The 26,205-nt window shown below is 36.3% G+C and overlaps 1 protein-coding gene across 8 annotated transcripts in view; it reads right to left on the bottom strand.

Annotated features, from left to right (window-relative positions):
* Window positions 1-26,205, bottom strand: part of LOC125658411 (5-hydroxytryptamine receptor 1-like) — a 141,670-nt gene that overhangs the window by 100,912 nt on the left and 14,553 nt on the right. For 2 of the 8 annotated variants that reach the window (XM_048889660.2, XM_056148626.1), the window contains exon 2: window positions 14,600-14,716. The exons of the other annotated variants lie outside the window; for them this stretch is intronic. The gene's annotated coding sequence lies outside the window, so the exon portion shown is untranslated. The remainder of the gene's footprint in view (window positions 1-14,599; window positions 14,717-26,205) is intronic. 8 annotated transcript variants of the gene reach the window in all.

Genomic DNA, 26,205 nt, shown 5'->3' with positions numbered 1-26,205 from the left:
AAAATGTTGATATACAACATGTAGGTGTCACCATGATTCCTAGCATATAGATGGGTGCAAATACGAAACTAAGACACGTGGTCAGTTGCTGAAGAAATTCCGGTGAAAACATGCAGGGTCTAGCAAAAGGTCTGTAGCTGTGAGGGAAGGTGGATGGCCCCATATGAGAGGTAGATTTTTGAGAAGGGCAGATAGGGTTCTTGATTGTGCACAGTGTCTAAATCCCCATGTTTGGTACTGTGATGGTGTGGGGGTGGTGCGGATTAGCCCAAATGAGGGAAAATCAAAGCAAAAAAGGGGAACCTGCTCAGAGCATGTTTTGTGCACCAGCACCAGTATTTATAGATTACATGTAAGTTAGGGTCATAATTTATTAACTACACTAATATGAAATACAAGTATTGACATAAAAGGGAAACATGATTTTTCATTAGTCTGTCATAATCTGACTTTGGTGTATACCCCCTATCCACATGTTTCAAAACCAAAGAAACTGTCCCCTGCCACCTTAGAGCTATTAACACGGGCCCTAATCTTCGCTACAAAGCAACAGCTCCCGCTATGCTTTACAATCTCGATACGATGTCCACACCATGACCTTACTTAATACGACATTGTCGTAGTTCTACTGCATTTAGGAGATCCCCATCGCATTTAATTTGCTCCCAAAGAATAAAGCACAACCCTACAAAGACCTATATGTTCTAACTAAACCTTTTGGCCATCGCGCGTGGTCCTTGTCGGGTGTGATATGATAGTTTAAGTGGATTATCCGCGCGCTGGGCACACCATGATGCTAAACAGTGTAACTGTAATTAACAAATTTATACATAATGTACAATGTTGACAAAGTTATAACCCGACGGTCGTCCCTAGTGGTACGGTGATTTTAGATCATAATGTGAGATGGATGGCTAGTCATTTGTTATGATAGTCCCCTTGCTATATTGCATATTTAATGAAATGTTAAAATTTGTGATGGAACTTATATAGTTTTCTTTGACTTGCGTGGATAAACGCCTGGGGAAATTTACGCATAATCGAAATTATCACATGCTTCCTTATACTAAACTTTACAACTATACACAATATATAGACTCAATATTTGGTCAATAACCACGCTAAATTAGAGATAATAACATATGGATTTTTCGTTTATATCTTAAATACGTCGAACTAATGACTTCTCTATCTATTACAGGTTCTAAAAAGTCATTTTGCGCTCTGTTTAATTAATTATTAACGATAATTAACTTTTCCGGATATTTCCTCGGTATGTGTTAAAGCTCATAATTTTATTTCATTCAAGGATAAAATACATGTATCACGGAATGTCAGGATTATAAAAATAAACAAGAGGCCCAGGGGCCTTATAGGTCACCTGAGTATCATGTAACAACCTTCCAATGTTTGAATTAGGTTTGTGTTTAAATATAAGAATTTTACTTTTGGATGGAAGAAACATTGAATAGCTATTTGGTCATGAAGTACATGTGTCATTTTTATGTTCAATCAATAATCCTTTTTAAAAAACCTAGGTCTGAGACATCATAAAGAAAAGGGTTATTTACTCCTTAGATAAAACCAATATAAGAAGATTTTCAAAGAATTTCTACATTTTCACTATATGACCAATAGAGCCCCACCCTAACACAAGAACCCCTGCCCCAGGGGCCATGAATTTCACAATTTTGGTAGAGGGCTCAACACTCATTATAATTATGCCCACAGTTTGGCTTCTTGATGTCCAGGAGTAAAGAAGAAGATTTTTTAAAATTACACTCATTTTGATGGTTTTTGTCCCACCCCTCAGGCCCCAGGGGGGCAGGGACCACGAATTCCACAATTTTTGTTCCCCTCCACCCACATATGCTATATGCCAAAATTGGTTGAAATTGGTTCAGGGGTTTCAGAGAAGAAGCTGAAAATGTTCAAATGTTAAAGCACGACGCACGACGAACGACAACGGACAAAAACAGAAGATTTTCAATTTTCAAAGAAATATTGCATTTTCACTATATAATCAATCAGCCCCGCCTTTGCACCAGAACCCCTGACCCAGGGGCCATAAATTTCAGTTTTGAAAGAAGCATCCTTGATCATCAATATCATACTATTAGTTTGTCTACTTAATACCCAGCAGCAGAGGAGAAGATTTTCAAAGAAATAAAATGCATTTTCACTATATGATCAATAGGGCCCCACCCTAATACCAGAACCCCTGACCCAGGGGCCATGAATTTCACAATTTTGAAAGAGGCATCCTTGCTCATCATAACCATGCTATTGGTTTGTCTACTTAATACCCAAGGACAGAGAAGAAGATTTTCAAAGAAATAATGCATTTTCACTATATGACTTATAGAGCCCCACCCTAGCACCAGAACCCTTGATCCAGGGGCCATGAATTTCACAATTTTTAAAGAGGCATCCTTGCTCATCATTACCATGCTATTAGTTTGTCTACTTAATACCCAGAGACAGAGAAGAAGATTTTCAAAGAATTTCTACATTTTCACTATATGACCAATAGAGCCCCACCCTAACACACCAGAACCCCTGATCCAGGGGCCATGAATTTCACAATTTTTAAAGAGGCATCCTTGCTCATCATTACCATGCTATTAGTTTGTCTACTTAATACCCAGAGACAGAGAAGAAGATTTTCAAAGAATTTCTACATTTTCACTATATGACCAATAGAGCCCCACCCTAACACAAGAACCCCTGCCCCAGGGGCCATGAATTTCACAATTTTGGTAGAGGACTCAACGCTCATTATAATTATGCCCACAGTTTGGCTTCTTGATGTCCAGGAGTAAAGAAGAAGATTTTTTAAAATTACACTCATTTTGATGGTTTTTGCCCCACCCCTCAGGCCCCAGGAGGGTAGGGACCACGAATTTCACAATTTTTGTTCCCCTCCACCCACAGATGCTATATGCCAAAATTGGTTGAAATTGGTTCAGGGGTTTCAGAGAAGAAGCTGAAAATGTTCAAATGTTAAAGCACGACGACGGACAAAAACAGATAGCAATAGGTCACCTGAATGATTCAGGTGACCTAAAAATTGAAAACTTTCGCATAATCTCAACCCTAAAAATTATATGAGCGGCATACGTATGCTACTTACGACTTAAAGATGGTCCATAAAACCTATTACAAGGTTACCTTATGATATAACTATTAGGTTCATAACAAAAATACAAGCAAATATTTATATATTGAAATTAGGCAGGGTTAACTACGATTGATATCGCTTTACGCATACAAAAATGGCCTCATTCAGATGAAGTTCTGCATAATATACAAGGAAAACCAGACTGGTGTACTTATGGGGGGGGGATGGACAGCCATATAGCATTTCTTGCATTGGTTGCTAAATTAATTTCTCAGCTTTTTGAATCTTTCTTTTATGACTACCTCTTTGATCTCTAATGGAAATGCATTCCAGTTTTTTATAGCATTGTATAAAGGTGTATATAACGAACAGTGATCAATCTCATAACTCCTATAAGGAATACAAAAGAAAGAGTTGGGCAAACACGGACGCCTTGGAAGAGAAAACATCCCCTGTTGACCGGTCACACTCGCCGTGAGCCCTTTGTCTTGATCAGGTAAACGGGGTAATCCGTAGTCAAATAGATAGTAGAAGTCTCTTTACCTTATATCTTAGGTATATAAAAGTTCCTATTGGTACCACTTCTAGTAATGTCATTATTTATAGTACAAAATGATTACCAAGGAGAGCTGGTGTGTTTTCATGATAACTAGTAAAACATGATTTAATCTTATAAAAAATGTTACATTTTTACCTCTGTCATCAACTGTTAACACACATGTATTTAGAGTTTAAAATATAGATTACACCAGCCTGTCTCTTCAGACAAATCATATAGTAGAAAAGGTTATGGATGTGCCTTAATCAGTACCCAGTGGAACTAGGTTATCGCTAGAGAAGGTTAACTCCATGCTTACCTCTACATGTTTCTAGATGTAGACAATTGAAAGTTATAATCAAACTTTATTTATCTATCTATTTTTGGATCCTATACTACCGATCGCAGTGACTCATTCGTTAGAACGTTCGCTTTGTGGGTTCGAGCCCTGTTCGTGCTTAGGACATAAATATAGGCAGTGACAGTTCCTTCGCCAAAAAGCTCGGCATTTAGAGGCAAGAGTCGCGGGTCTTTCGGACGAGACTATAAAAACCTAAGGCATAGTGTCGGCAGACGTTGCCACAATAAAGCCCTTGAGTGTTTGAATAAATTCATGGCACTTCGCCTACAGCTAGTTAGTGACGTTTCGGGACCCGGGTTAGAATAGGTCCTCAGTACCTCCTTGCTTGTCGTAAGGAGCGACTAAATGGGGCGGTCCTTCGGATGAGACCGCAAAACCCGAGGTCCCGTGTTGCAGCAGGTGTGGCACGATAAAGATCCCTTCCTGCTCATTGGCCATGAGCGCCTAGCATAGGCCTAAATTTTGCAGCCCTACACTGGCAGCGGTGAAGTCTCCATATGAGTGAAATATTCTCGAAAGGGACGTAATACAATATACAATCAATCAATCCATATATGTGATACGGTTTTGAATGAAACGTAAAAAATTCTACAAATAAAAGTAAAGGAGGATGGAAGGGAAGATAACCATGGTTCCACATGATGTGCATCACCGAATGTTTGTTTGCGGGAACCATACTATAGCTGTCACTGCTCTGGTAGAGGCCATCATGTTAAATAGATTCATTCAGTCTCTGTCATAAATGCTTAGGAGTAAATATGTTTAAACAGCTGTCAGTTAGCCAAGGTTACTAGGAACTATTTGCCTGAACCAAAATGTTTTATGCGGAAACACTACAAGTTCATACTTGCCACAAGGATTCTTTATGATGAAACAATGTAAGATGATCCTAAACCAAGATTGTGACAGCGATTGCCTTTCGATCAGGGCAAGTGTGATTTATTAATATAGTGAAAATGTTTTAAAATTAAGCAGTTGATGCCACACATTTCAGTAACTGATGTTGAATATACCTTAAAATTCATATCTTCAATGGAATCTCACTTACCCTGAACCACGACATCAACACTCCATGGTCATGAGTATTTGTCTTTTCTGAATTCAAGAAATGGATTTATCTCGCTGACATAATATAGAGAATGAAGTAATATGAGTCAGAACCTCTACTCCGGGGATCATGAAATTTATATTTGTGGCGAAGGCCTCCCTGCTCTACATCACTGCAATTAGTTGGGTTTTGTTGTTGTTGTTGTTTTTTAAAGAGATATGCGGTTGTAGAGAAGAATACTTTTATAAATTGGTCAATTTTTGTTCATATGGAGACGTCACCACTGCCGGTGAAGGACTGCAAAATATCGACCTATGCTATGTTGTAACTTACAAATTGATTATCAAGGTCCAGTGACCTTGACCTCTTATCTTAAACGTAAAAACTTATATATTTACAGAACCAGGTCTGAAAGGGGCCTGGTATCTTCCGAATTGATGCGAGGAAGATGACCCTACAAACTAGTACTTCACTTGGAAGACTTAATAATCGGCAGATTATAATCATATCCTGTTCATCATATGATTTACGGAAGCAATATGGAAGATTGATTGAGTATTTTTAACGTCCCTCTCGAGAATATTTCACTCGTATGGAGACGTCACCATTGCCGGTGAAAGGCTGCAAAATTTAGGCCTAATCTCGGTGCTTACGGCCTTTGAGCAGGGAAGGATCTTTATCGTTCCACACCTGCTGTGACACAGGACCTCGGTTTTTACGTTCTCATCCGAAGGACCGCCCCATTTAGAAGAAAAAATAACCCACTCGACTTAAATTTATAATAATAAATCTCCAATTTACCTACTTTTATATACTTTATTTCTGATCATGAATATTTAGTTCTTGTATGCTTACATTCCATTGATTTGAAATGAAAGAAACAAAGAAAGGAAAATAGACTGGTGCCGTGCTTTTCGACCATTGAACGATTTTCAGAACGGGACACACTTCAATCGAACGTGTACGCCCACAAAGAGAGTCGTACCTATTTCCGTCCTTAAATAATCTTCATTCTGATGTTCGGAAAAGCTCCCATTAAAAATTTATTTTGATAATACCAGTCCGTGTCGACCTCATTCTCTATAAAAGTAAGGCGGGTTTTTGTTGTCCTCTAGTAGTACATCTAGTAACAATAAACATCAGTGTCTTGTATTGCGCGCGGTTTTGGAGTAATTTTCGATTTTCAACATAAGGCGGTGACTATATTTGTTAAATATTGCTTTGATTTATGTTAAAAATAATAAACCACGTCATAGTTTAGCATTAAAAGTATGGCATCATCTATCAATGGGTTGGGGTAATTTTTAAGGTGCTTGTGCTCTAATTCTCTTTGTCTTTAACAATTATTCAGAAGGTATCTAGCATGTCCATGTGATAAATTTTTATCGATAAACCATTTAATATCTTAAACCACGTATAATATTGCATGGAACGAGTGGCATGTATCGAGATGAACGGTCCTTCCACTATGCATCTGGGGAGTATGAAATAAAACTTCGATTTACATTTTAACCGTGATACATTCTTTGTTTTCTTAATGAATTGTTGAAGCTCATTAAACACCATCAGAGGTTCACTTATTGGAATATACACATCCAACATACTTCACATCCAAAATCTATTTTGTATGAAATATACACTGATAAAATTAAATTAGCTGATGCACCAGGTACTCTATGGTGAGATAAAGTTCTCCAGAGCCCCATTGTTTTTTCTTAATTATACAGCTTCACTTCCCTTGTTCAATATTAATGTGGTATAAGCATTGTCGTTTAGGAGGTTAATACGATAATTATGCTATTATGGGTACCAGGGTACAATGTTCGCCGAGACCTTTCAAAGGCTACACAATTATAGTACATGTAACATAATTTCTTGGTCCTCGTTTAACTAAAACTTTAAATGGTAAATCTTATTCTATTTTATAAGTTAGATTTGATTTTAACAACATATGTGATCAGGCCTCAAGATTATAACTTTCAAATCCAGCTAACTTTTGAAATAATTTTCACAATAAACAAAATTTTCAGTGTATTTGTTATAATTCGGTAATTTGACAAATCTCTGTGTTAGATAAATCTTTGAGGTATAAGGAATCAACATTTTGACTTCAGTCTCTTCTCGGTTTTTGGTCTTGAGGCTAGGCTGCGTCCCTACCAGTCTTCCCCAGTAAGGTACGTGTATAGGGTTATCGTCACAAAATATTATAAGAAAGAAATTATACAATGAATAATGCTATTATCTTAATGTATACGAAGTGAAAAGATTATCAAAACAAAGTCTGATGATATACGCAGTTGGCGTAATTACAGAAAATCACTTACATGTAACATACAAAATAAATTCAACAAAACAGAAAGGAAAAGTTGGAGGTGGGGTTAAATGGAACTAAAAATAGAGGAGGGTACCGAAAAAAGTGAGGTACAATGTATGTATACATTTACAAAATGTGATTATACATTTGTAACTTACGCAGTCTTGCACTCTTACAGAAATGTCTTTGAAACTATGATATTTATAACCATACTTTCAATGATATACATGTACATGTGATATGGCTAGAAACTCGCAGTTGCATTACACTTATAAACTCTAACAGATTACTTTGTTCGTCAAACATCTGTACATTCGAAGAAAAAAATGAAATGCATTTTCAGTATGATAACCACGTAAACTAATATCACAAATAGCAGTCTCTCTTAAAATACCCACGCAGGTCTGTTCTCAAATTAGTAGTAGTATTTTTATAATTGACAGAACGGGATATTTCCCTTGCGTCTACCTATGAACACCTAACTCGAGGGAAAATAAAGTTGTAGTTTCCTATTGGATATTAATTCCGATGAGGAAGTAAATCATATAAGTTTAGCTTTATATAATCTGTCTCTGATATTTCAATCAATTGGCGGACATGCTACCGATAGTAACACAGTATTTCTACTGAAATATAGTGAAAAATTAATCCAATGTGAACGTTTCCCTGTCAGAAGCTTTAGACATTTTCTATTAATTCAAATTCTGGAGAGGGACGCTAAACAATATACAATCAATCAATCCATTATTATTTTTACTGTTTACAATGCATAATTAAGGTATTTCTAATGACGAAGCAAACATTTGAATGTCAGTTACAAGAGAGATACAGAGCTCACAATTCTTTGTTATGCAAACAAGGCTCGTGTCATGTTTTTGTTTAAATAGGTTCACATTTCGTTTATAGGAGATTTTTTTTTTTTCAATTTACCATTTCATAACGCTATGCGAGTTATTTCCCCCTGATTACAGAGCAAATATGCAAGTTCCGAGTTATCCAAAAGTTATTTCCCTTTGTCGAACTCTTTCGCATTTTATGACGTATGGTGGGTACACAATGTATACATTATATCGTAGACTGGCACTGTTCATAACGATTACGTACGATTAATGTAATGAAAGTGTAACTTTTGTTTATATCAATCACTGGTATGCATATTCTGGCCATATCAAGCATAATTTGTTTGAATAAGATCATTAAATTGGCTATTAAATCATTATTCGTTTCCTCTTCTACATGAGTGACTCTTTTATCAAAGAAAGATGGCAATTAACAATATTTGTTTGAGCCAATTTGAATGTCAGTAACTCACTAAAGTTGCCTTTCCCCTGAGATAGGATGGTCTCAGAAACTCTGGATATCATCTTTTAAGAAATAATACAACGATAGTAATTAGCAAATGTACCCACTGTCATAATATTTTACGTCATTAACGGAAGAGTTCAATATAGGGAAGCAACTGTTGGGGAACTCGGAACTTCCGTATTGCGTTCCTCATGTTGACGGTGTCATATAAGGAATAAATAGCAGATTTACAATTTTTGATTGCAATCAATTACCAGTTAAGGGATTTTTGTAAGAATTAAGTGTAATGACTTAAAAATGGTATAATTGAACCAATTATTTTACTAATAAATAATTACATTTATATGTGTCCCTTGTGAGGATTTCTAACAAGCAATGTATGGTCATGATGTAATAAAGTATGTAAATATTACCTAGTCCTCGATTTCTTTAGATCAGAATCATGACGTCCTTAGTATATCAGCAATTCTTCATTATTAATTTTTATCAATATTTTCGACAACCAATACACACACTCACAATCCATCCCCCCCAAACGCATACATGTACATTATCAATTTATCGTTTCACACTGAACAAAACTACTTGTTGCTAAATGTACACTAAGTGCCAATAAATATCTTGAATTGGTATCTCTAGTGTAATATTTTAGTTAAAAAAAATTTTTTGCGTGTGTTTCAATGTTTTGAAAGTTAAATTTTGTGTACATCAACTTACAGCTCTTCTTGCACTTAAATTACTCAAATGAGCACAAAAACAATCATCAGGCTTGTAGCAACAATGGGTCTGCCTCCTCTTATTATTACATTATTTTTACTTGCAGATATAGATCTACAGTCCGATACTCCGATAGTCCACCCCCCCCCCCCCTCATTAAAAAAACAGCATTGTCGTGAATGGTAGTGGAAATGTAAAATTTAACCAATGAATGGAACTGAAAGATCAACCCTTGTGAGCCTTCCTTCTTGAGCTTTGGATTATCATTATTATTATTATTTTATTTTATTTTGAAATTTACTTGTCAAGAAATTTTAGGTTTTATTGATGAAGTCAACTTCTCTCTCCCCCCTTAAACAATGCCACGTGCCTGATTATATCACATGCTTTCATCGTGCTTTTTATTCTAGGTGTCTGTTGTTTTTAAAACAGATTACTATTGCAATCCTCGGTATTAATTACATAATTTGAACATAAATAAACGTCAAGTACATCTATAACACCCCCTCCCCCTTCCCCAACTCTACAATTGGACGAAGTGCATACTTTAAAAAGTTTTCTCCATGAAATCGAAGAAATTAAACTTTGTTTTTGTCATAGATATATTACAACCTGTTAAGACTTGGTATACTATAGAATTTGGTAACGTAAGCTTTACTATACACTATTTGTTAATACTATTTTTGTGAAGCTTAGGACCGCAATCGTAAGCGCGCCCCCAACTTCCGGTGTAAGGGGAGTAACTGCAAAAATGTAGGCCATTAAACAGTTTCTAGTGTTTGTCACATCTCATTATTTAAAAATATGATCCAATCTATATGTAAACATTTTAAACATGGTGCGAGTCTTGTTTACATAACAACGAATTATACAGAAAGAGCTGTATCTCTGATGTAACTCAACAACTGATATTCAAACTTTGTTGGCCATTAGAAATATCTTAGTTAACCATTATAAACTTTTTTAAAACAATGTTTATTTGTTTAACTGACGAGACCGTAGGGCGAAAGCGCTATACATGTAGATAAAAGTTTGAGTACTGGATTTTATTTTTTGACTTTATTCTACCCAGATACTAAGAAAAAAGAATGTATTGAATATAATATAATAGAGAGAGAGAGGGGGGGGGGACAACTTCATTAAAATATCGAATGATGACTGGCATTTTATTAAAATGACCTTTATTTCAACTCTTTGATTACAAACCTTATCGTTACCGATATATTTGATCTCAACTTCGCAGGCCTTACAGGTAAGCTCGGCAAAACCCCACTTAAAATGTATCACGATCCCCGGATGTAAGAAAGCTGTACATAATGGATGGTATTACCTACCGTGTGGTAAAATCATAACATATCATTACATTTCAATTCTATCAAGAAATGGAAGTTATCATATTGAGGCTGTTTTCCCGCTTGCTGGGAAGGCAAGAGAAATAGCAACTGTGCTTTCATTGTGGTTGAATGCATTTGGACAAACCAGCTTTAAATAATGCAACATTTTTATAGTCTAGTCATTTTTTATGGTGGTGTAACGGTATTGTGTTGGCCGTATTAGTTTGATAACTTGTTTATGATGTCATTGATCAATTGTGTGAAGGCTGCATATCTGTTGCTATTTGACAGTGTGAAGAAAGTTCTCAGTTTGCTCTGGGAAGCATCATTAACATCGCATTGAAGTAACCATACGTGACAAAGTGTAAGTTAGACAACTTTGATTATAAAACATGAAAATGGTGGAAATAATTAAGAGTGACAAACATAAATTACATGTGGTTGAAGGTTTTAAATTCGACAAGGTCCGACTTTCGACAGTAACTGTTTCGTTCTTTTATTTACATTGGGTTTGTTCTCACACGATCTACATGTAACCGCTGCGGTGGTCTAGAGAAGTAGAGCGTTCGCCCCGCATGCGGAGGGTCAGGGTTCGAACCCCGGCCGCGATATACATGTATCTAAGTTGTTAAAGCAGATTTGATTGATTTTGATTCTTTATTTCCGTGAGTCACAGGTAGTGACAGTTCCATCGCCAAACGCTCGGCATCAGGTGTGGATTTCACAGGTCCTCGGAGATTACCTTAAAAACGGATGTCACAGTAGGTGTGGTACGCGAAAGAACCCTCACTGCTCAATTGCCGTAAGCGCCGAGTATAGGCTGAAATTTGAAGCCCTTCACCGGTCTTGGTGACGTCTCCAAATGAGTGAAAAATTCTCTATTAATACAATCAATCAATCTCACGAGAGCTGACGTAAGTTTGTAAGCAAATCCAAGTACAGTAGACTTAATTTCAATAAAAAATAAACTTTAAACAGATACACTGTACGTGTAAATGATTTATTTCATATCGTTTTTACTCGGAAATGGCTTAATTACATGTATGTTAACTCACTTTCTAATACATAGCTGACGTCATATTATGGATTTAACCATGTCCCATATAACGTGCACGTGATAACATCGTCTGCTTAGACTGAAAGTTTTGGGAAAGTTCCTTTCATATCGATAGACAACGTAACCTTTGAAATGACGACCCGGTAATTGCGGCACTCATTGTTTACATTGCCATTTTCAATGCATCGCTAATGGAAGAAGATTAATTCCTATCTTGACAGAATTAAGCTTTGAATGAAGGTTTTATGGTACAGCTATATTTTGTGGATAATTGCCCAATTGGTGTATAAAACTGATACATGTTGATAGATTGTCGAAGTATGGGCACACGAGGATAAAGAATACAAAATCGAGATCAGGGTACACCGGACTCCTGGTGGGGTGAGGTACCTAGGAGGCGTAAGTATCCCCTGATTACCGGTTACGCCCGGCGTGAGCCTTATCTAGATCAGTAATCCATAGTATGAAGAGAACGACCTAACAATTTAAACGAGGTTGTTGAAACTTGTAATGATTTTTTTTATGAATCTACATTTGGGCTTGGATAAGTATAAAAACTGGGAATAACCCGTGGTCAAAATACAAGTACATGTAGCCATTTGCCTGTATGTCAATATGGCAGGAAATGTCCTTATGTTGTAATAATTCCAAATCTGTAGTCACGCCGACCAAATTGAAAATAAAAAAAACAAACTTAATTCCATCGGGATTCGTGCATAAAACCTTTTTTTAATTTTTTTTTGGCCAGATAGTCTTTATCATGCCAGGGCATACTGGTATAGTCATTTTCCAACATTTGTATAATGGATTGATTGGTTAATATTTTCTCACATTATATTTTTACGTCCTACAAAAACCCAGGTCAGTTAAGTGTTAGATTAAGCAAAACAAGAAGCCCAAAATGTTACTGATACATGCATCAAAACAAAATGAGACGTTTATTATGCATCGTTACTTAGGAATTTAATACCCATTTATAAAAAAAAAATTGCTGAGATATGAAGTGGGGAAACCATGTAATCAAATTCTGTGACGTACGAATGACGTCAGAGTGTGAAGTACGAATGACGTCTCAGTATGAAGTACGAATGACGTCTCAGTATGACGTACGAATGACGTCAGAGTGTGAACTACAAATGATGTCTGAGTGTGAAGTGCGAATGACGTCTGAGTGTGAAGTACGAATGACGCCTCAGTATGAAGTAGGAATGACGTCTCAGTGTGAAGTACGAGTGACGTCTCAGTATGAAGTACGAATGACGTCAGAGTCTGAAGTACGAATGACGTCTGAGTGTGAAGTATGAATGATGCATGAGCGTGAAGTACGAATGACGTCTCAGTGTGAAATACGAATAACGTCTCAGTATGAAGTACGAATGACGTCAGAGTGTGAAGTACGAATGACGTCGGAGTGTGAAGTAAGAATGACGTCTGATTGTGGAGTACGGATGACGTCTAAGTGTGAAGTACGAGTGACGTCTGAGTGTGAAATACGAATGACGTCAGAGTGTGAAGCATGAATGACGTCTGCGTGTGAAGTACGAATGACGTCTGCGTGTGAAGTACGAATGACGTCTCAGTGTGAAGTACGAATGACGTCTCAGTGTGAAGTACGAATGACGTCTGCGTGTGAAGTACAAATGACGTCTGAGTGTGAAGTACAAATGACGTCAGAGTGTGAAGTACGAATGACGTCTGAGTGTGAAGTACGAATGACGTCTGCGTGTGAAGTACGAATGACGTCTCAGTGTAAAGTACGAGTGACGTCTCAGTGTGAAGTACGAGTGACGTCAGAGTGTGAAGTACGAATGACGTCTCAGTATGAAGTACGAATGACGTCTCAGTGTGAAGCACAAATGACGTCTGAGTGTGAAGTACGAATGGCGTCTAAATGTGAAGTACGAATGACGTCTCAGTGTGAAGTACGAATGACGTCTCAGTGTGAAGTACGAATGACGTCTGCGTGTGAAGTACGAATGACGTCTCAGTGTGAAGTACGAATGACGTCTCAGTGTGAAGTACGAATGACGTCTCAGTGTGAAGTAGGAATGACGTATCAGTGTGAAGTACGAATGACGTATCAGTGTGAAGTACGAATGACGTCTGCGTGTGAAGTACGAATGACGTCTCAGTGTGAAGTGCGAATGACGTCTCAGTGTGAAGTACGAATGACGTCTCAGTGTGAAGTACGAATGACGTCTCAGTGTGAAGTACGAATGACGTCTCAGTGTGAAGTACGAATGACGTCTCAGTGTGAAGTACGAATGACGTATCAGTGTGAAGTACGAATGACGTCTCAGTATGAAGTACGAATGACGTCTCAGTGTGAAGTACGAATGACGTCTCAGTGTGAAGTACGAATGACGTCAGAGTGTGAATTACGAATGACGTCTCAGTAGATTTGAACACATACATGTACTGTCCCATTTCACAGCCAAGTGAACTTTCTAAAATAGATATTTATTAATTATATATATGATATGACACTAACCACCTGTCTTGACGACACGTAGATCCAGCAACGAAGTTAATCCGAACTACTTGTATGTTATGCTGAATACATTTAACTGCGAATTTCTTTCGTCATCATCCTGAAGGCACATGCGTGTATACAAAGTTTATATGAGGTGGTTGTTTGGAACGAAGTAAACGGGGATTCGATCGAAGTTTTGAACGTTGAGATATCTCGAACGCAGATTCGTGTTTCACAACAATATCTAGGTAAACGTGTTGCTATGGATTTATTATTGCAAAAATAATTAGCAAACCTCTTTTCTAAGCTACTGATATATAATTGTTACAACCTGCTCGTATGTTTTTATCTGATCGATGTTCCTGCTTCAACCCGGCGTCCAACGATTTGACATTGGCTTCCCTAAAACATGTCCGTCTCAATGGGGGGCAAGAGTTATATTCAGATTCTATAAAAGAATCATATGCTTTCAATAGAAGCATTTTGTATAAATGATACACAGAATCAATATACTCATATCAACGAAACAATGAATTTTTTTTACGGGATCAAAAGTCGCTAAAAGATGAAAAATTGACAACATCCGGAAGTGATGCAAGATATAGCCGTAATGAGAGAAGTTATGAACAACGTCTGATATTCTCCAATTATGTTTTATCCTATCTCAATGGAAGCTTCTAGTTACACTCCGATCATTTCGATACATTCGTTCTAAGTACTTCACTGTGGGCAAAATTAACACTCTGATAAACGATTAATCCAGATTTTATCAACTCCAAAGTGTGTCAATAGTGCCGTGGTAATCACTCTGAAAACCTCGCACTCAAACGACCTCCAGTCTAACAAAAAGTTATAATAAATTATAAGTTTAATTAAGGGCACTTACTACAAACATAAAATTGGATGCATGGGTTGATATATAGTTTTTCGCTTATTCTGATCGTAACTAGAGCAACATTTATATTCCTAAAATACTAGGAACTTTGTATATTTTCTATGATGTTCAAAAGTTGTGATAAATTGTCCCTCCCTATTTAACTCTGTACAAAGTTGTCCCACTGTATTGGACGTAATTGAGATATCGTAATCAAAAATTAAATTTCATACGGTGAAATTTATTCATTTAACTTAAATATATACATAAATTTAAAAAAAAAAATCGTTTGTTTGTGGCAAGTGGCTGTATGAGAGAGAGAGAGAGAGAGAGAGAGAGAGAGAGAGAGAGAGAGAGAGAGAGAGAGAGAGAGAGAGAGAGAGAGACGTATTTGTATCCATTTACAGTTAACGAAATACAAATGTTGCGTAAGACAACGGGAAACTTACCAGTAACTCTGTCATTCACAATTTCAAACGTTACAACGTCACGACAACATGAGAACGTTCCCCTCATATGGTTTTATGACAGTATACGAGGACAGCTGAACATTGAACCTGATTGATACATGTCCCCCTGATTTGGGTATCACGGACACATTCTTTGATCTTCCATTAACGTTTTGCAACGGTCATTTCATCGGATCTGTCCGATTGTATCCAATCAACGCTTGTCACTTAGATCTTAAACCATTCGTATACCAAGTGGGATTGCATTCTTCAAAAGATTGTCAAAAAGCGATATCTGACGGAAACCTGCTGTCAAGATAGTAAGCCCAATTTTACATTTTGAGAGTCAAGGCTCGTTCTTCTGACATTGTCGATTTGCACGCTTGCTATAAGCAAGGAAAGAAGGTCCCTAGACCAGTCGACTGCAATCCATCAAACCTAAGTGAGTAAAAGAAAATTGAATTCCAACCCAAGAACAGCAAAATAAGATAGAATTCATCTAACAAATCCCGGAGACGTCATTACCGACAAAACTGTGGATAAATAAGCCATGTCAACGCGGATCTGAAGATTTCACCGATGGCAAAACACGACTATGGGGTGAATTGTATTAGATACGCTTTGTTTAGTCCCGTACATGTTATAATAAGTAGTCGAAACTCTGTAACGATACTCGGTCATAAAACGCGGGGGAAAGATTTTCAGTTTTGTAGAATTGTAGATGTTTGTGAACAAAGGGGATATACAATAAAATGTGTATGTAATTAAAACATAGTTAATAGACAATTCATATTGAGAATGGTGCAATCTCAGTGTCACAGATTTCTGTTCATAAAAAGGCATATCAGTTGTGAATCATTCAGATAGTTCACGGGGGGGGGGGGGGGGTTCAATTTTTTTTAATCCATAAGCAATATTGTATTTGCACAGTTACAGTATGAAAAGTTGAGGAACCCCTTACCTCCACCACTGCACAACCGGAAACCCTTGCCTTTGCAATGTTGAGGGAGGGGGGAGGGAGCAAATAAACTACACATAAAAAGATGCAATATTCACATCATTAATTGCCAAAGCCACCTATTGTACAAGACACTACATCTAATTCGAAAATATATCTCGTGCTTCCTAGTAGTCAAATAGTAATTTTTTGGCTTTAAAATGTCACTATGCCTGAAATAATTTATAATATTCACCGTTACATCACGGATGTGGAAGATAAGTCAGTGGGGCGGGTTCTGTAAGTCGTGTGCACATGCTATGACACAAAACATGTCTCCATAAGAGTGAACAATTCTCGAGAGGGACATTAAACAACAATCAATCAATATAGAAATTCATCTTCGTCACTTATTGCTTTTGTTCTTTACTTTAATTCTCTTTTTTTTTTTTCAATGTGTAGAATTTAGTGAGTGTTCGAATAGATAGGGTAAGATACCTTATCTATTCGACCACTCACTTGAAGCAAACTCATACACTTAAAGCAAATTATTGCAAACCCTACTTTCAATGCCACTGAAAAAGATGTTCAGTTTGTTTTGAACATATAGATATTCATTGACATTGAAAGTAGGGTTTTTATACATCACAATCCACCTATTGTAGTATATTATACATTTATATTTTACTCACGTTTTATGTAAATCTGCTAAAGCATCTTACAAGTACAAAATGTACATGCATCTCTCACCTTAATTTTGTCACATACGTTTTCCTAATTAAAAATTCCCGAAACGTTTGTCACAGACAGACACTAAACCAGAGCCATGATTGCACGTATAATTGGTACATTTGTAAATTATATGAATAGGAAGACCTGCTCAGATTGGAGCACTTGACCGTGCTGAGACTATGTTCAGATTACTTTATTATTTATGAACAAAGGTCCCACTTTTCCCTCTGATGGCTTCATGTATGGCAGTCCCCGTTTAGCAATCAAGGTGGAAGCATTTTTGTATCGATTGGAGACAGCATCGCTCAATTAGGCCGTATTTACCATATTATAAGACGGCAGACCTTTTCAGTGCGGGCATTATACAGGAACTATTCACTTTAAGTACGCAGTATTTTCTCGTCTGTATGTAAGACAATGCCTCATCCTCCCGTTACAAGACAATACTTTAATTACAGGTGCTTGGTGAAAGGACTGTGTAGAGTAGCCACTAACACTTCAGAATATGAAAGAGAAATATCGATAGATGAAGGCTGTCGATCATTCAAACGAAATTGTAGTTTCGGGATGGTAGAGTAAAGTTTTAATTGATATGCGATTTGAAGTAAAATTGATATTGGATTAATCCGTAATAAATCAGAAACTGAATTCATTTGATATGAAACATGCCTTCTTTCGTGTATTGTAGGTCACCTAGTGGACCTAAATGTACTGTTTTCTGTCGTCGCCCGTCGTGAACTTTAGAACAAATTCGAGATCTTGTTTTACCTCTTGGGGGCGCGTAACAAAACGTGCCCAACTATCTAAATTGAATTGCTTATAGGAGTAAAGAGATTGATCACTGTTCGTTATCTTAGCCTTTCGTTATCCCTAGCTGGCCTTTAAGGGCCCATGGGCAGGGGTAAAGTAGCAGAATCATTAAAAACATGTTCAGGACAACTATATGTACAATATATATGTACATACTATCTGGGGTTTAGTTATGATATTAATGAGCGTGAAAGCCTCTACCAAATTGTCAACCACATGGTCCCCGGTTCGTATTTCAGGATTTGGATTCGTGAATCACGCTGTGAACATTCACTAAATCTTTTGAAATCTCTTTTTTCCTGAACATCAAATACAAACACGGATACCATAGTTATGATGAACATGGAACGTCTACCACAATACTTGAAACCTACATCCCGTGGACCTTGGACTCGGGCATCAGGGAGGGCTATCACATCATGAAAATTCAATGATTGTTTTTAAATATCTGAGCATTTATCACAGAAACTGGGTGTATAAGTATAAACATGGAGAATAATAAAGGAGAAACTCTTGACCCCTGGGTTATGAGTTCCGGTACCAGGATGGAGTAATATGAGCCATAAACTGGAAATGCATTACATTTCAAATTACCGAGTCTCGTTACTCCTGCACACGTCACAATAGTAGCTCAAACAAGGTAGCATATCTCTGAACAAAGGTCGTTTGGCAAAGGACAAGGGCGGGTCATTCTTAAAAAAAGAACTATGCGGGGGAACAGTTTATATTTCGCATCTGATATTTATCACATATAGACGTGTAGGATGCTAATGATCACAGTACATGTTGTGATCTTGACCCAAAGTCAATAGACTCAATAGTAAAATAGATATCAAATATTTGTCCATTCGACAACTTTGTATTAGATAGGAAGCTTTTGTTGCTTATGAGTGAGCGGACAATTTTCTTTGCACCCCCCCCCCTTTCGACAAGAACCTACTTTTTCTGTTGTTTTTTTTTTATGTTAAGTTGTAGGGTGATGCTTACCACAACGGACTGTCATCAGTGTTCTAATACTATGTACACCATTATTACATTGTAGACATTACTAAAAGTAGTGACCGAATTCCCAGATTATGTCAAAACAAAATGACTATTGATCAGAAGTGTTCACAAAATGGTCAATTTTGTCATTTGTATGAAAATGAAATATATATAGACTAACTCCTGTATACAGGAACAACTTCCAAGAGGTTTTATTTCCATGCATGAATCAGGGAAAAAGACTCCAGGAAAATCCCCTCCAAATTGGATCCGGGAGTCACGTCGATAAACGTCCTGTCGTGTTGACTGAGGGAGACCCAGTATTTGGCTGTGGTCTGACGAGTATTTACATAAAATTACAACAATCAAGCTAAGGAAAATGGCAGCGGATTACACTGACGGAAATGAAAACAGAGCACCGAAGGCCGGGGTAAACAGCAGAGAGATGCACAATTAATGAGTTCCTCGAGATTTGTTTTATCAATATGTTAGAATTAAAGGAATTTTGCGTTTAGGGAGGAAGGAAAGCCTTAATTTGATATGTTGTATATCAAATATGTTGAAGATTTGAACTGAAGTTTGATACAGTTTTTTGGGTTTTTTGGGAGTTTTTTTTTTTTTTGGTTTTTTTTTAAGGTCATGTTGAAAAGAGATGTATTTGTGAAACATTGAACCCCCCCCCCCTTTGGCAGCAACGTAATTATGGTACCGGTACCCTCAGAAAGGTCTTGTCATAAGGAATACACATGTGAAATATGAAACCCCTATCACTAACCATTCAAAGGTTATGGCATACATGTAGGTTAAAGTTTTTCAAAAGTAGGTCAAACTAAAAAAAAAGTGAAGGTACTAAGATACCAAAATTGTCTTTACACGACTCGCAAGGTATACACATGTAAAATCTGGAATCCTTATCACCATCAATGTTAAAGGTATGAGCAAGGTTAAAGTTTTTGCGGACAAACAGACAGACGGACAGATCAAAATATTTATGCTCTTGGTTATCCAATTGGGGGGTATAAAAACAGGAATCACTTAATTAATGCATACGCTACATGCAAATTGCTTATTTGTATATAAATAGATTTGAATGTAAAAGATATGAAAATACTCGAAGACTTTAAAATGAAAGAAATAAAGATAGACTTGAAAATGAAAGGTGTGAAAATAGACTTGAAAGTGAAAGATATATAAGTGTGGCAGTACTACTTATATCTCTAGACACAGAGTTATGTACTCCTGGGGACATATACAGACAACCTTCATAGATGACGCATTCATCTCAGCTGAGCTAAATACCAGTAAGATTACCAATCACAACACGAGAAGATGTTTGCCTTCGAACTTTTAAATTATATAACCAATTTCGCTAAAAGACACTAGAATATTGATCTTGCAATATTCTGTACAATGTACATACATCGATTTAATGTTTGGATCAAATTCCCATAAGTACGCGATGATTAAATAAAAATCTGAATTGTGTATAAATAATTTTCTGAGCCCGCGTCTCTCACCCCCGTCCAGTGAGATTAGACAAAAATGCTTATGTTGACCTATTTTAAAGAGACATGGACATGATTTGAGCTGCAAATTTTCAAATTCTATTTTTCCATCTTTAATGTTTAGAATGCTTAGATAAGCTTTTTCTAATGGTCAGTAAAGATTTGAATGTTAGTTGTCAAGGTACATGTGAGATACAGAACTTACATTCTTTGCTATATAAGCAAGACTCGTGTCATGTTTTTGTTTACATAGGTTAAATATACTAGTAAAAGTTTCGTTTAAAGCATTTTTTCCCCAGTTTACAAGTTAATTTGGAGCACAATTAATTAATTTCTAGTGTTTGACACACCTTTTGATTTAAACGTGCTATTTTCTATTAAGCAATCTAGCTATATGTAAACAAAAATAATGCACGGTTCTTGTTTACATAACAAAGAATTATGAGTACTTCTTCTCACTTGTAACTCAACAACTGATATTCAAATTTTGGTTGACCATTAGAATACTTTAGTTAAACATTGTGAAACAATAAAAATGGAAATATGAAATTAGAAAATTTTCAGCTCAGATCGTGTCCATGTAATTTTAGATGTAAAATATTAATAGAAAAAAAAATCAAAGCATAGGTTACTTCCATTGAAGAAAAAAAAAGATTGTCAAGAGGTAAGCCTCAAATTAGAAAAATATTCTAGATCCGCGCGTGGCGTTACGTACAGCGTAATTACGAGGGCTGTCCAGAATGTTCGTGGGCACATGGCATTTTTCTCTTTATAACAATGATTATCGCAATTGTCTGAAATAATACTTTAAAAGAAGCCATTATAAAGTAGATTTTATTTTAAATCAGAGCAATGCACAATACTACGAGTGCGTACTTTGTACATGTATGTACACGATGCACGGCCTGTCGTTTCTATAACGTTGCGTTCATGAATATCCTTTATTTTTCAACGTAATTACCCGTACAGACTTCTCACGTCTCCTTAGCCAGGAGTCAAAAATGCTAAAACGCCATTCATTGTCATCGATTAGGGTATTGATACTGTCGAAGGTTTACTTCTCTCCCTGTAAAACTTCTGTTTATCAATTATATTGGTACACAGTGTGTATGTGTGTGTGTGCGCGCGCGTGTGTGTCAATGTCGATTTACTTTACAATTTTCATAATTCAGCTACAGAAATCTTGAATACTTTAATAAAATACAAACAATATATTTCAAGATGCATTTTCAATACACATCTATTTGTATCCAGTTACTGATAAATGAGGTCAATGCCTTGTCAGATATCAATTCGTTTTCTGCAGATCTTTTTAACATTCTGATTTTTTTCTCTAGATTTCATTTTCTCCACCATAAAAAATAATTTGCTGTCAAATCGTATATGTCCGTTGGATCTAATTTTCGAGCTGGGTTGTGAAAAACTTGTTTTTGTGTATTATACTACAAGAATGTTCATTATCAACTGTAGAACATTGCTGTGTATTGTTTGTAGAGAATTTGAGAAGGGAGGCAATGACATGAGGAATAGAGGCAAGAACACTCGCAGAACTTTGTAAAACAATATTTCATCAGGATATGTAAATTTAACACTCGCAGTGTATACCAGTATAGTATATATTGAGTATTTTGTTTATTTCTTGGCCAGTACCCTTCATGCATCATACCACTATCTTTGTGAGTAAATCAAACTGCAAAAAACTAAAGCAGCTGGATCACATCCTTGTATTATCTGAGTTAAAATGTTTGTTTATATTCATATCATACCTCGGTATAAAACCACGGCTCACGAGCCATGTATAATGGTATACGGGTTGTATGGTCCCCCCCCCCCCCCCCCAGCAACATGATGCAAAGAGGCTATAGATTTGCAATGAGTCTAAATGATTTTAAAAGCAACATGATGCAAAGAGGCTATAGATTTGCAATGAGTCTAAATGATTTTAAAACAATTCAAAAAAAAAAGAAAAAAGAAAAAAAAGAACGACAACTGCTGCCACGTTTCTTAGTAAGATACTGCTTTTTGTTATGTTTCATGTGTCACATCCAAGGAACGGGGGTGGGTAAAACGTCTTCACCTAATTACACAGCAGTGACATTACTGAAGTGTCTGTTGATAAAAGTTTGTCAAGCCTCATTTAATAGAGTAATAAAACATTTGTTATTAGTAATATGGCTTTTTGTCTCGAGAAATAGAGACTAATTAACTATTCGATCCAATATCTACAGAACTCTTCACGCTAGAGCCCGGGATCCGCCTGGTAACAGACAGTGTTTTGGGATGGAAATGGCTAACGAAAACGTACATCTATCACTTGGAATTAACAAAAGAAAAATATGAATTGCTTTGAAACTTATGATGGTATATACATGCATATCAAAATCAAATTTTGATCAATATCATTGCCAACCATAATCATTACGTAATCATCTACAATTACATCATATAATGCCGGAAATTAACAACTTTTCATTTCATTCATAATCACATTCATGCTGGTGACAGAGTGCAACATACATATTGACTTGTTATTTCCATAACAACAACAATCAATCAGCTGGGTCGGCCTCATTTGATTATATAACTAAATACATGTATCTTGAAATATGGAGTTTCCAGGTTTAAACTTTGAAAACCGTCTTGTACATGTAGACTCAGCCTGGTTGTTCAGGTCATGTTGTGGTGATTTCTCTACATTGCCTTGGCTCCACTAAACTACAGTGAAGAAGGGATGGACTTTAAATAATTCTTTATTACGTCTCTTTCAATAAAAAATATTTTTTCAAGATTTACAAATACATTGAATACCTTTGACCAAGGATCACTAACGATGACAAACTCATTTGCGACAATCAAAATAGCCAAATTTACGGCTTCACCTTACTTCACCCTTGCTTTATTATTTTACGACACTTAAAGACTACTTTATTGCTACTCTGAGATTATTATGTCTTCTTTATGTATTTTAAATCGATAAAATGTTCGTCATATTCCCTGATTAACGAATTTCTAAGATAAAATTTGGTATTAAGTGCGCTGTTAATGTTATCATCACCCAAAGTGCCAAGCTACACAGCCGGGGAAAAAAGCGAGAGTTGAGAATAGTTCGCAGTCCCTTGATCTTTTGGAAGTCGGAATCGTGTTTTTGCTATTCCAGTGAACATTCGCCTGCTGTCTGAGCGGGTTATTTGCCTCTGTCGGGTTTGAATGTATTGTAGCAGATCCTCCATTTATTTCTGCTTTCCATCATTTATTTCTAAATTGAAGCTGACAGCGAATTGTAAGTTTATAAGCTTGTCCTATACGAGTTGTACATTTACTATACGAGTGCATTTTGTTGTTGTTGTTTTTTTCTTATTCAAACATTCCTTGCATGATACTTAATTTAACGAAACTTCAAAGTATCACCTAGGCCTTAACTTTAACTAAGCCATAACTGTTGAATGGTTAGTGATAGGGCTTTCATATTTTATATGTGTATTCCTTGTGACTAGACCATTCTTTTGGGTACCAGAATTATTTTGCTGACATACGGGGCATCAGTGTTTCACAAACACGTCTTTGTTTACGTTTATATTTTAATCTGATATTTGCCTCAACTGAATATAGAGAATCTTTAGATAAGATCGATGGATAAAAGATTTTACACGATGAATTCAAAGAGAGTGGAGAAATATAATGCGACACCACTGAGAGATGGGTTGTAGTCGAGTTTAATCGTAAACAATCATACATTTGAAGAACAAGATATTTTCGCAAAAAAACACAATGTAGTATTTTGGTGAATTTTCTTTACAGGGCAGACATTCCAATACTGTACCTTGTTCTTCTATACTGGCCATTTTAAAAACCGGGACCGACTCTAAAATCTTGGATCAACTCTTCCAAATAAATCAACCAAATATGTTGACCGAACTCCTAATTTGATGTGGGAAGTAAAAGTGCGTTCACATGCATGTGCTTTTACATCACTGGTCTATCATGATCGTCAGTTTCACATGATCTTTAGAATTAATCATAGTTTATTTGGTTTGATTTCACTAGACAACACAGTGAAATAACAATTTCCGAAGTTAGAGGTATGTATTCAAAAACAAACTCTTTATGCATTCTTTTGAATGAAACTTATCTAAATATATGATGTATGTTTCGATTCATAATAAATATCTACATACATTGTAGTTTCTAATTATGAAAGGAAAAGGTGCACTCTTTTGCAATATTGTATTGAATCTAACACTGCGAAATTAGCCCGACCTTCAACTCTTATTATAGATATGTCATTCATCACTTTTATTTATAGAAAAAACCTGCATTTTTTCTCAAGTACATGAATCGATAAAATTTTCATCGCTAGTATATCTTTCAATATCATTTTCTCTAGAACGAGATAGAAAACACCCTTGAATTCTGTCTGTCCTTCTACAGAATATTTTATCGTGATGTAGTTTTCTGTGGTGATCTTTTTAAGATAACTGGAATGCTCATTTATTATCCGTGTGCAATAAATGCATTTGGAATTTTGATTTGATTTATCTTTCGAGATTTTGATACCTGTATCATTTCAATAATATCGCAGGGGAAAAGATAAATGTAGGATATGAACGATGTGTCAAAATTCCATTGGATTGTATATTTTTATACCCCTGTAATCGGCGATTCGTGGGTATATAAGATTTGGTCCGTCCGTCTGTCTGCATAAACTTGAACCTTGGCCATAACTTTTGAATGGATGGTAACAGGGCTTTCATATTTCACACGTGCATTCTATGTGACAAGACCTTTCTTCTGGTCTCTGGCCTTCAGTTTAGAGTTTGACCTACTTTTAAAGAATTTTAACCTATGCCAAAACTTTTTTAATGGTTAGTGATAGAAAATTCGTATTTCACATGTGCATTCTTCAAGTGACACGATATTTATTAAGTACCAAAATTACTTTGCTGTTATACGATGGTATCAGTGTTTCACAAACACATCTTGTTTTATTTTTTTTTCAATTTTCAAAATCTTTTGGAAGTGATTCTACGATCAAAGTTTTCATGTAATAGTATGTTATAGCGTAACAATGACGTATCAAGGGTTTCGTTAGAGCAACCACTACAAACACGATTAAAATCCAGTCGCTGGTGTACAAGTAGATGTGGTTACACATATTATTCAACTTCCGAGGGGATTCGGGTTATAATAAGTTCTCAGTACCCTTGCTTGTCGTAAGAGGCGACTAAATGGGGCGGTCCTTCAGATGAGACCGCAAAAACCGAGGTCCCGTATCTCAGCAGGTGTGGCACGATAAAGATCCCTCCCTGCTCAATGGCCATAAGCGCCGAGCACAGGTCTAAATTTTGCAGCCCTTCACCGGCAGTGGTGACGTCTCCATATGAGTGAAATATTCTCGAGAGGGATGTTAAACAATATTCAATCAATCAATTATTCAATGGATTTTTTTTCTTATGGAGTTTACTGTAGAGGTGTGAGTTTATTATGACAATGGTGTGTAGACAAGTTTGCAGTACCTGACATGAGATGCCAAATCAAGATACGGGTGGGTAATGTGTCGAAACATCGCTAAAAGACCTGTATATATATATTTTTTAATTTCCACTGATATGATATGTTTTTGTCGTTTAAAAAAAACCTCTAAACAAA

This window comes from Ostrea edulis, chromosome 9, assembly GCF_947568905.1.
Source record: "Ostrea edulis chromosome 9, xbOstEdul1.1, whole genome shotgun sequence".
Taxonomy (NCBI): domain Eukaryota; kingdom Metazoa; phylum Mollusca; class Bivalvia; order Ostreida; family Ostreidae; genus Ostrea; species Ostrea edulis.
This window is presented reverse-complemented; position numbering and strand designations above follow the sequence as displayed.